Source organism: Spermophilus citellus, assembly GCF_964194105.1.
Source record: "Spermophilus citellus genome assembly, chromosome: 4".
NCBI lineage: Eukaryota > Metazoa > Chordata > Mammalia > Rodentia > Sciuridae > Spermophilus > Spermophilus citellus.
In genome coordinates this window covers 214,516,922-214,528,957 of record NC_138185.1, presented here as the reverse complement: position 1 = coordinate 214,528,957, position 12,036 = coordinate 214,516,922, and the positions used below count along the sequence as shown (strand labels likewise).

The following is a 12,036-nucleotide window of genomic DNA, read 5'->3' as shown; positions in this document are numbered from 1 at the left end:
CTTGCCTTGCAGGCCTGGCTGAGCAGCCCCTCACCATCTGAGGTTCTAGATGCTGTGGTTCCCGGGGTCACGGCAGAGAATTTAGCACCTCAGCCTGATGCCCAGAGAGAGAACCAAACTATGAGGGGACAGATGTCAGAGCCTCTGGTAATTGTGCTCACCTAGGACCCGAGGAGGACATAGAATTTACCCAAATCCACTAAAATGAGGCTCCCACACTAGTCCCTTGTCCTGTTAAGACTCTAGAAGGCAGCAGATGGAGGCAGGGGGTTGTTTGGCCGATAAATTATAACCTGAAGACAAACGTTTAGGGTCGTGGTCTTTCCTTTATTTATTTATTATTTTAATAAATCGTAAGTGAATAATCGCAAGTGGATTCCAGGTTCATTTCTGGACCTGAACTTGTAGCTATTATCCTGTCCTGTAAGATACGGGCCCGCAGGGGTAACAGGCCAAGAATCCCTGCTTTACAGTCACCCCTCAAGGCAGGGGTCAAGCAGAGCACGAGGCATGTGCTCACCGGCTCCTGCCCAAGTCTTCACCACACCAAGCAGAGAGTGCCCAGGGAATAAAAAACTGCCACCATGTATGGGTCCCCATGATGTGTTGGACCCAGGTTGGGCCTTTCCACATACCACCTGCTGGTTCCTCCCCACAGTCCCCCGGGAAAGTCACTATTAATCCCACCATAGAAAAAGAGACTGAGATTCAGGGGAGCTGAGAAGTTTCCCAAAGCCCCATGACGGGTAGGTAGAGCCCAAACGCAGGTCTAAGTCATGCTCACTTGCTTGGTGTGTACCTGTCTGTGTTTGTGTATCTACAGATCCGTGTGTTCTTCTCCAGCCAGCCGTCCCGCCATCCCAAGCTCCTCCTCATGAACAAGCTACTCTCCTCCCTTACTAAGTCACATCCAGAAACCTGACTAGTGTCCAGGCACAGTTCATCCATACATCTGTCTGTCTGTCCATCTATCCATCCAACGAGCATCAGGGCAGGCTCAGAGCAGACTCTCTGGCTCTAAACCAGGGTCTACACTCAGGCACAGATCTTTAGCCACTCTAGGCTTATCCCTCATCTGTAGAGTAGGACCAGCAATAGAGGGCCTCGTTGAGTTGTGACCAGGGCGAACAGGTTGGGACCCCTGCTGGCCTGGCCCTCAGCTAATCAGGCAGTCCAGTCAGCCCACACTCACAGGGGTTAACCAGCCCTGGAGACAGACATTAAACACACAATGACCCTCGTGGCTGTCTCCCAGGTAAAGACAGAAAAGTCAAGAGTGAACTTTAACTCCACGCGCTGCATGCTCCTCGGCCCCGTGGACTGGGGTGGAGGAGGAGAAGGGGCTGAGTCTAAAAGGATGAGTAGGGGTCTGAGGAGCAAAGGGAAAGGCCCTCTCAGAGCAGGGGACAGCAGGAGGCGTGGGACCTCAACATGTGCTGCAGGTAGGAGGCGGCAGGAGGAGGGCTCAGGTGGGTAAGCAAAGGCCAGCTGAGCAGGGGTCCTGAGAGATGAGCATCTGCAGCCTCCCTCCCACCCAGCAGACTGCCAGGGAACAGCTGGCTTTAACCCTGGGTGTGTCCTGCAAGACCAGCCAGTGCTGGGCAGGCTTGGGGGAGCAGCCGAGGTCGTTTCTGTGAAGCAGAGACAAGGGATATCTCTCTCTCTCTCTCTCTCTCTCACACACACACACACACACACACACACACACAGATTGTTCTTGTTTCCTTTTGGTTCTGCTGGGGCAGGACTTTTTAGAGATCTGTCTTAGTCATTGCTGGTCCCTCAGTGAATCTTCAGCAGTCCCTGGCACTTGGAAAGCACCCCCTCCAGGTCCCCTGTTGGGGAAATGGGCACAGGCACAGAGCTTCCTGAGACGAGACCGCCTCGGAGGCAGGAGGGAACCCCAGGCTCAGAGGCCAGGGCAGCAGGCGTCTCTCAGAGGAGTCGGAGGTCCTACAGAGGTGAAGATGGACACAGCCCCCAAGCCCCCAGTAGGCTTTGTAACCAGGTTCTTTTTCCTCTGCTACCATGATGGAGCCACCGCAGGCCTGGCAGCTGACAAGCACAAGGGACACCTTATACTTATACCTTATATATGGGATTGCATTTGAGACCTTGAGGGGCACAAAAAAAAAAAAGAAAGAAAGAAAGAAAGAAAAAGAAAATTGGAGACACAGTCCATTTCTTGAAGCTCAGAATCTGGCCAAGAAGAGCACATTATTCACAGGGAGAACAACTCGTGGTGCCCCACAACTCCAGTTCTGGTTTCCATGGCTGTCCCCTGGATCACTTCCTCAGAGTCCTACAACTTGATAAGGGAGGAACAGAAGGAGTAGGTGTGGAGTCCTTGTCTCTACTCATTAATTTTTGTGGTGGGAGTTGCTCAGTGTTTGCCAAGAGAGTTGCTGGTGGTAGGCTAAATACAACGGCAAATTTGCAAAATAAATGTTGCTGTAAAGAAGGAAGCATTTAGCTATACAAACATTTCATTAAAAAATGTCATTACAATCTCAGAGACAAAAGATCGGGGGAACATCGGCAGTCATAATTAGTGTTTGTTTATTGACTAGGTCAGATACAAGTGGACTGGGTATGCAAAGGGTTGTGAACAGATGGCTACTTTCAATCAAGACAAGTGGAGGCTCCTTCTCCTTCCCGTTTGTAAACAACGCAGTCCTAACACTATTAGGAGGCACAGAGGGAGGCAGGGGTCCATGGTGGGGGACAGGGGAGAGGAAGCTGTGGTGGCACAAAGCAGGGTGCCAGAGCCCAAGTGGCACGAGTAGGCCTCCCCAGGAGAGAGGATCCTGCCCCTGGTGGCCCATCCCAATGAGGGTGGGGAAGGTGTCCACATGTATGAGTGATGGTCTACTGGAATAAAAAATAAATTAAATTAAAATATCCCAGATGTAAATTGTGAGTAAGATATATTCACTTTGAATGTTTAATTTCACACTAGAAAAAAAAATAGGGATAAAAGGAACATACCTCATCATTGTAAAAGCTATATAAAACAAACCCAAGGCCAACATCATTTTAAATGGAAAAAAACTTAAAGTATTCCCTCTAGGAACAGGAACAAGACAGGGATGTTCACTTCCATCACTTCTATTCAACATAGTTCTTGAAACTCTAGCCAGAGAAATTAGGCGAAAGAAAGAAATGAAAGGGATATAAATAGGTAAAAAGAGCTAAGACTATCTTTGTTTGCTGATGACATGATTCTATATTTAGAAGACACAAAAAACTCCACCAGAAGACTTCTGGAACTCATAAATGATTCAGCAAAGTAGCAGAATACAAAATTAACCCCCATAAATCAGTTGCCTATACTCCAATGATGAATCAGCTGAAAGATAGATTAAGAAAACCATTCCATTCAAAAAAAAATACGTGGAATCACTTTAACAAAAGCGGTGAAGGATTGTACGGTGAAAACTACAGAGCAGTAAAGAAAGAAATTGAGGAAGACCTTAGAAGATGGAAAGACCTCGCATGCCCTTGGATAGGCAGAACTAACATTGTCAAAATGGCCATACTACCCAAAGCTCTAAACAGATTCAATACAATTCCCATCAAAATTCCAATGAGGTTCATCGTCGAAACAGAAAAAGCAGTCATGAAATTCATTTGGAAAAATAAGAGGCCCAGAATAGCCAAAGCAAACCTTAGTAAGAAAAGTGAAGCAGGAGGCATCACAATACCACACCTTAAACTATACTACAGAGCTATAGTAACAAAAACAGCATGTACTGACACCCAAACAGACATGAAGACCAATGGAACAGAACAGAAGACACAGAGACAAACCACATAAATACACTTACCTTATAGTAGACAAAGGCATCAAAAACATACATTGGATTGGGATTAGGGCTGTGGCTCAGTGGTAGAGTACTCACCTAGCATGAGCTGGTGTTGGGTTCGGTCCTCACCACATAAAAAATAAATGAATAAATAAAATAAAGATATCATGTCCAACTACAACTAAAAATTATTTTCAAAAAAGTTCCTCATTCTGAAAAAAACATGCATTGGAGAAAAGATAGCCTCTTCAACAAATGGTGCTGGGAAAACTGGAAATCCATATGTATATTAGAATGAAATTTAACCCCTATCTCTCACCTTGCACAAAATTCAACTCAAAATGGATCAAAAACTTAGGAATTAGGCAAGAAACCCTGTATATTCTAGAAGAAAATGTAGGGCCAACACTTCAACATATCAGCTTAGAAACCAACTCCTTAACAAGACTCCAAAGCACTAGAAGTAAATAAAATATCAATAAATGGGGTGGTATCAAACTAAAAAGCTTCTTCAATCAAGTTCATGAATGGAGAGAGTCTACAGAATGAGAGAAAATCTTTGACATCTGCACCTCAGTCAGATGGTAGCGGGGTTAATTTTCAGGATATTCAAAGAACTCAAAAAACTTAACACCAAAATAATAATAATAATAACAACAACAACAACAATAACAATCACCCAATCAATAAATGGGTAAAGGAAGTGAACAGGTACTTCACAGAAGAAATACAAATGTTAAAAAATATATGGAAAAAATGTTCAATATCTTTAGCAATTAGAGAAATGCAAATTAAAACTACACTGAGATTTCATGTCACTCCAGTCAGAATGGCAATTATTGAGAATACAAATAACAATCAATGTGAGGATGTTGGGGAAAGGCTCACCCATACATTATTGGTGAGACTGCAAATTGGGGCAGCCACTTTGGAAGCTAGAATGGTGATTCCTCAAATACCTAGGAGTGGAACCACCATTTGACCCAGTTATCCCACTCCTCGGCATATACCCAAAGGATTTAAAATTGGATCTACGGTGACACATCCACATTAATGTTTATAGCAGCTCAATTCACAATAGCTAAGCTATGGAGCTGGCCTAGGTGCCCTTCAACAGATGAATGGATGAAGAAAATGTGGTGTACATACACAATGGAGATTACTCAGCCCTTAAGAAGAGTGAGATTATGGCATATGCCAGGAACTGGATGGATCTGGAGACTATCATGCTAAATGAAATAAGCCAACCCCCCCCAAACCAAAGGTCAAATGTTCTCATTGACATGTGGAAGCTAATCCACTGGGGGGGAGGGGAAGACTAGCAATTCAGTAGATTAACAACATGAACGGAGGGAAGGGAGAGGGATGGGAAAAGAAAGACAGTGGAATGAATCTGACATAATTTTCCTGTGTGTACATATTTGAAAACACCACAGTGAATCCTACCATCATGTGTATCCACAAGAATGGGCTCCTAATTAGAACAAGATACATTTCATGCTTGTATATTTATATCAAAACAGATTCTACTGTCATGTATAACTAAAAGGAATAACAACAACAACAACAAAATGTTGAGTTTCAAGTCATAGGTGTGGAAAGTGCTATCGGACTCAGCGCATGACTTGCCTGGCGGAGCGAAAGTGCTTGATCCCGGTGTTTCTGGGCCTGCTCCACAAGACGGAGCCTGTCCTGGGGAAGGGGCGTTGTGTGTGCTCTCCACAGGGCCAAACCTTCACTTTCTGACTCTGAAAGTCTGGCAGTTACTCTGGTCTGCCCAGCACGCCTGTGAGTGTGCATTCTTAGAGTTCTCGAATATTTGAGAGCCTCATTATTCAAAGTGAGTCTGCGTTTAGTTCCACAGCCAAGTAAAGCAACCCAACCAGGTGGCAGAACTCCAGGCTATGACTGCTGTGGGCAGGGGAGGCCGACGGTCTGTTCCATCCCTGGCTTGGCTTGTGAAACGAGAGCACATGTGTTTGCTTATTTAATAGAGTTTCTGTCGGGCCAAATTCCTGTAACCACGAAATACGACCCGGGAATCCGCACGGTATTTGAGGGTAGATGCTGCCAGCAATAGATGCTGAGTCACGTGGTTCCCTGGGTGAGTCCTAGGATAAACCCTGGAGGTTTTGCTGTAGTGACATCTAGCCAGTTTCGCTCTGCCCAGTGACCCACAAGCCTACTTCAAGGTCATCAAGAGCTCCACATCCTGATTGTGGAGGTTGGAAGCTCCAGGCGTCCTCAGTCTGTAGAAAAAGACTTGACCTAGAGATATCGCCTGGGTCCATGGAGGACATGCCCAGCTGACGGCAAGGTGCATGCTCTCATTAGAGGGTTGTGTGTGTATGTGTTTCATTAATTGAGAGTAAAACTAATTTAGCCCAGCTTGGTGGTACATGCCTGTAATTCCAGTAGCTCTGGAGGCTGAGGCAGGGGGATCGCAAGTTCAAAGCCAGTCTCAGCAACTTAGCAAGGCCCTAAGCCACTCAGTGAGACCTGTCTCTAAATAAAATACAAAATAGGGCTGGGGATGTGGCTCAGTGGTTGGGTGCCCTTGAGTTCAATCCCTGGTGTCAAACAAAACAACAAACAAAACTAATTTCAATGGGCCAGTGCTTACATCTATCGGTCTCAGAACCATACATTTGTCCAGAATTGCATTTGCCCTGCCCTGGAAGCGATCCCACCTGAGAGCATACCTGTATGGAAACACACATATAAAACAGAACTGTTACAGAAGCAGTACCATGGGACAGACGTGATAATTATAAGCCCTTGACCTTCATCCTCTCATGCTTAGTCTAACGTAAGACAATTGGATGGAAAGGGCGTGTGTACATATGGATTGCATTTCAGAAGACAAAATAAATCCAAATAAAAATAAGCAAGCCCTGATGAGGTTCATTTATACAGCCATCACCAGCCCTGCAGAGGTGTCACGTAAGCACCACGGGCCCTGTGGAGCGCACACACAATGCACTTGTACTTTCCAAAGGTCTTTCAGTCCAAGAAAGCCACATCCACAAGGAGGGGAGACTGGGCCTCACAGACTGTAAACTGCCCCATCAGGCAGGAGTTTGCCACCACCCCTCGCCGGGTTCCCTGTCTTAGACCTTCTGAGATTTCATTTAATGGTATCCTTGAGCACCAAGTGTTCAGGACTCAGTCCCTGCCCCACAAATTCTTTATTGCCCATGGCACTCAAAGCGACAGCGCCACATCCAGGCACAATAGGGACTGCATGCTTCCAACTGTGGGCACAGGAGGACTGGCAGGGTTAGTCTGAGGGTCCCCACTGGCTGGGAGGATGACTATGCTGGGCAAAAGCAAAATTCCTTAAGCAAGTTCCCCGGGAGGACCAGAGAGGAGGTCTGAAGAGCCAAGGAAGGAAGGCGCATGCTCGGGCACCTTGGACCATCCCAGAGAGATGGGGAGAAGCTGCCAGGGCCTTCTAGGGCCTTCTTCCCTGTGTGCAGCTGGCAAGAGGAGGAGCAGAGTCCCTGGGCTCTCCCTGAGCGTTGCCATGGGAACGGCGGGCTGGGAGGTGTGCTGCATCTATTTCTATGGCTCCTATCACCATGGCACCTACTTGCTCTGAAAAACACAGCTAAAAACAGAACGCGAACAAGAGGGGGACAACACCTCCCTGCAGTCACCTTCGGCAGTGGTTCTCATACCTTGTGATCGCTCACGCCGGCCTTTTCCTTTCGGAGGGTCCATGGTTTTGCTGTCTGTGACCTTAAAAAACAAGAGGTTCACTATTCACATCAGCGCCACTGTGATGGCGAGGTGGCTTAGGTTCCAGAAAGTTCCCACTGGATTTGCTGCAGGGAGACGTTCCTCAAAGGAACTCACACAGGAAGTGGCTTGTTCAGGGCCCCAGGTCAGGCGATCTGGGGACAGGGAAGAAGTAGGGAGTGAAGGAGAGGGACCATGGTGTCCACGGGCACAGATGACTCAAGAAAAGGCCTGTACTGATTCACCAAGGAGGGTCGGGAGCTTTCCTGGGAACACTGGAAACTCGCTCCCGAGAGAGATCCACAGGCCAAATCCCTTCCCTGGAAGTCTTCCTTAAGTTATCCACTGTGCTTCCTCATAAAGCACTCAGCTCGTCTCCACAGTCAGACAGAACTTGACTTCAATCCTGACTTGGCCACTCGCTCGCCACGTGAGATCTGTGGGCCCCTCGAGAGCCAAAAGGTGTGCCCCTCCTGGGGACACGCTGCTTCCTGTGACCTCGGCCTTCCTGGTCCTCCCTTGGTTTTCTCATCTATAAAACAGAGGTGATAATAGCAGCTCTCTCTGGTGGTGGCTCTGCGGTGGCATCAGGAGGGAAGACACACGAAGCCCCTGGGATGTGGCAAGTGCTCAGTAACTGCTGGAGACGCGGCTGAGAGGAGGAGGACAGCAGTGACAGCTGGGCCCACAGGGTGCTCAGGGGCTGCCGGTCATGCTCCCCCAGGCCTGACTTCCTGTCCTCCGTCTTGGGGTGGCAGCGACACGGGGCCTAGTGTACAAGTAGCCCCCTGCCTTCAGACTCTCACACTCATTGGTGTCCCTGGGCATAAGGCTTTGAAGTGGGTGATTCCGTGGGAAGGGTCATCAGCCTAAGCACTTGAGTGACCCAGAGGACAAAGGACGTGTCCTGGGGAAAATCCCAACATGGTGACCTGCCTGTGGGCTTTGGAGTCAACAGCTCTGACTGAAGGCTCTGTCCTCCCTCTGCCTACTTGTCACGTGGCTCTGGACAAGTCACTTGACTTCTTTTTCCTTCCGCGTGAAGTGGGGCAAATGGCTGGTTGGAGCTGGAGGGAAACCCGGGAGAGAGGTTCTCGCGCAGTCGCGCACAGGGCTCTCAGGACTGCAGGCTCCCCTGTCTTCTAACCCCACCACAGCAGTGGAAGGCAGAGCCAAGGCTGCACGTGATGAAGATTAGCCTCACTAACAGGAGGAGGCAGGCCCATCTCCTGAATGGGCACCACACTAAACTCCAGGGTCACACCAAGCCAGGCCTAGTGCCAGGACGGCCTCTTCAGTGCCCCCAGGGCCCTCTCACAGGCTCCATTTCTCACTCTCATGCCACACAATCAGTGGCTGCTCTCATCCACAGCTCGCACCTTCGCTGTTGAGGTCATCACGGCTGTCTCCCCGCCTAGCCCTGCTCCCGTCAGAACTCCCACCTCCACAGGGAGATCCCTGTGCTCCCAAGGGACCGAACTCCACTCAAAGAACAGCCCTGCACAGATGTTATGACTTAAGCTAAACCAGGTAGCTAATTCTGTCGCTCTGCACGAGGGGATTGACAGGTGTGACCTAAGGTGTTCCAATCCGAATGACTCTCAGGACTCTTCCCAGTCATGGGGGATGAGAGCATAGCCAGCGCCATAAACCGGCACACAGAGGAGCATCAGCTGAAAGAGCTCAGCTGGGGCTGTGGTGGCATTACGAACGTCTGGACAGGACCACAGCCCAAACTTGCCCTACCTCTGATTTTCTTAGTTCTGTGAATCAACAGATTCTATTTCTGTTTAAATGGATTTAAGTTGGTTTTTCTGTAAATTCAGGTTGGCAGTGGCTGGAACGCTGCTTCCTCTCTGCAGATTGAGAGTCTTCACCACCTTCAAGCTCAATCCCAAGGTCAGTTTGTAACGAGGTGCACTCATGCTTTGAGTCGGATCCTTGCTTAACTTAAATCCTGTCTGTTTTTCTCCCTTTTCTTCCTCTCCTTCTCTCGCTCCAGGACAGCCGGGGATGCAGGAGTAACATTTTCCCCTCCTAGGCAGAGCTATTGTGTCCTTGGGCGCCCTGAGCATGAGAATGAAGAAATCCAGACCTGGGAGCTGGTGCCAAAGGGTTTGAGGACTGAACTATCTCAAGGACACCATCTGGACATGAATGATGTCTCCTGATCGGTGCCCTCAGAACCTCGACCCTGGATTTCTCTTTAAAAAACCCTTTGCTCTCTCCTGCTGTTCGGAGAGTAGCCTTGCGACCTTCCTCTACTTATCTTCTCATTTGCTAGCAAACCAATAAAACTTCATTTTCTTTTTTTTCTCAAAAATCTTGTCCTCATTATTTGGATGGGAGCCAGGGACAAGGACCAGGCTTTCGGTATCAAGTTCTTGAAGGGACTTCTGTTCCTTCACTTAATTCTTTCTTCCTGTACTTCAGAATCCCCATGTGCCATTTATGGAGTGAACCTCTTCCTAACAATAAAACCCACTGAGATTGATAGTGTCTCTGATTGTTCAGGGAGGACCCTGAGACCCCAAAACGTGGGAAATCATTTCCTCTAGGTCAGAACTAAAAACAGACCCTTTTGACATATAAGGGATTAATAAGCTTTGATTTCTCTTTAAGTGTTAAGTTATTGCATTATTGCATTTCTTCAGAACGAGGCTGGTTTTTATATTTTGCCATCTATGCTAGTTACTTTTGTTGTTGTTATTTTCAGTGCTGGGGATTGAACCTGGGGCCTTGCGCATGCCAGGCAAGTACTCTACAGCTGAGCCACATCCTCAGCCCCATGGTAGTTACTTGATAAGCATTTGTTCCTAGATGATAGATGGAACTTCCTGCAACCAGAAACATCCTGTCTCAGGGGCCTGACGCTGCCCAAAGTTCTGCTGAATACTTTAAGAAGCACCAGGCACCAGGCTAAGTACTGGACATATGTAATCTCTTTTTCAAAAATGGTTCATTGTACTTACATTGGTCTTGAACCCAAAGGCCAGTGGTTTTTTGCCAGAGCCTACAAGTGGAACCTGTTGGGATTGGGAGTGGGGGAGCTATACAGAGGAACAAAGCAGAGGGCAGCATGTGTCTGGGTGGGAAGGGCAAGGCCTTGGGTTTAACTCTTGACTCTCTTATTACATGGGAGTTTGGGAAAGTTCCTTTGTGTGTGTGTGTGTGTGTGTGTGTGTGTGTGTGTGTGTGTTTAATCTCAATTTTGTCGAATAAAGATACAGTCCCGATACCTCCGAGTTGTTGGGAGAGTAAATCATGTTACTCAAACAATCCAGAACAAAACCTGGCGCCATCTTGCTTTTTGTCCACTATATTTCTCCTTTACTGAGCAAGATCATGACTGGTCCTCACAGGTATGCGTCCCCCCTGCTCTGTGGATGATGGCCAACCCTTCCCAGGAACCAAAGCAAGATACAGAGGTTCAAGAAAACATTGGCCACCAGATGGGAAGAAGTTTCCATCCCATTCCTTGCCAAACATAGATCTGCTGCTGGGAAGCCAGAGCATGCCAAGAAACGACTGTAGCCCAGACCACTTTGTTTCATTGCAAATTCATTGTGTTTAGATTATGACTAAACCATTTCTCTTTTGTCTCTGCCCAGCAACCATGAGCACTTGTAGATCTGACAGCCTGCCTGAGCATCAAGTCTTACTTATTTTACAAAGGGAAAGGGATTTTTCCAAGGGTTCAGTATGCGTTTTCAATTGAGATATGAAATTGTTCCACAGAACAGCTAAATTTGCCCTAGATTTGGGGTATTGTCATATCACCAATATGTATTTGCTCAGGGATCTGTCAGAAAAGGAAAATGACAGATTTGACTGAACTGCACTTCTCTGAGACTGAGGTGGGGGCAGGGAGGCTTGAGGGGCAGGAAGACATAAGATATCTTTGCATTTTATCGCCCTCTTCTAATCACCCCTGCTAATCACCTCTGCAAGAAGGTGGGTAAGCCCAGCTTTTGGTTCCACCCCAGAGTGAGGTTTCTGTTGTTGACTGTTGTAGACTTCTGCGGGAAGCTGAGAGGCAGTGTTCTCAAAGTGTGGCTCTCCAGGACACCTGTATCAGAATCCCAGAGTGTTTAAAATGTTTAAAATCCTCATTTCTGCCTTCATCCCATTCCTGCTGAATTAGCCTGAAAATTATTGGAAATCTTAAGTAGCAATTAAGAACACAAGTTTAAACCACATAGGGTGGTGCATGCCTGTAATCCCACCTACTCAGGAGGCTTAGGCAGGAGGATCTCAAGTTCAAGGCCAGCCTGGGCAACTTAGACTCTGTCTCAAAATAAAATTAAATGGTCTGGGGATGTAGCTCAGTGGTAGAGCATTTGTCTAACCTGTGCCAGGCCCTGGGTCCAATTCCCAGTACCACAAAAAACTAAAACCATACCAAAACAAACAAACCCTACAAGTTTAGATAAGTATGGATTGAACTCCGGACTCCAGCTCTGCTACTTTTGCTTGTAGACCTGGGACA

General features: G+C 47.5%; 1 long non-coding RNA gene across 1 annotated transcript; it reads left to right on the top strand.

Moving 5' to 3' along the window:
- Positions 1-5,933: 5,933 nt before the first annotated feature.
- LOC308648095 lies at positions 5,934-9,830 on the top strand. Its single transcript, XR_014021778.1, has 3 exons — positions 5,934-6,123; positions 9,374-9,446; positions 9,550-9,830. It is a non-coding gene; the product is annotated as an uncharacterized lncRNA (long non-coding RNA).
- Positions 9,831-12,036: the final 2,206 nt, after the last annotated feature.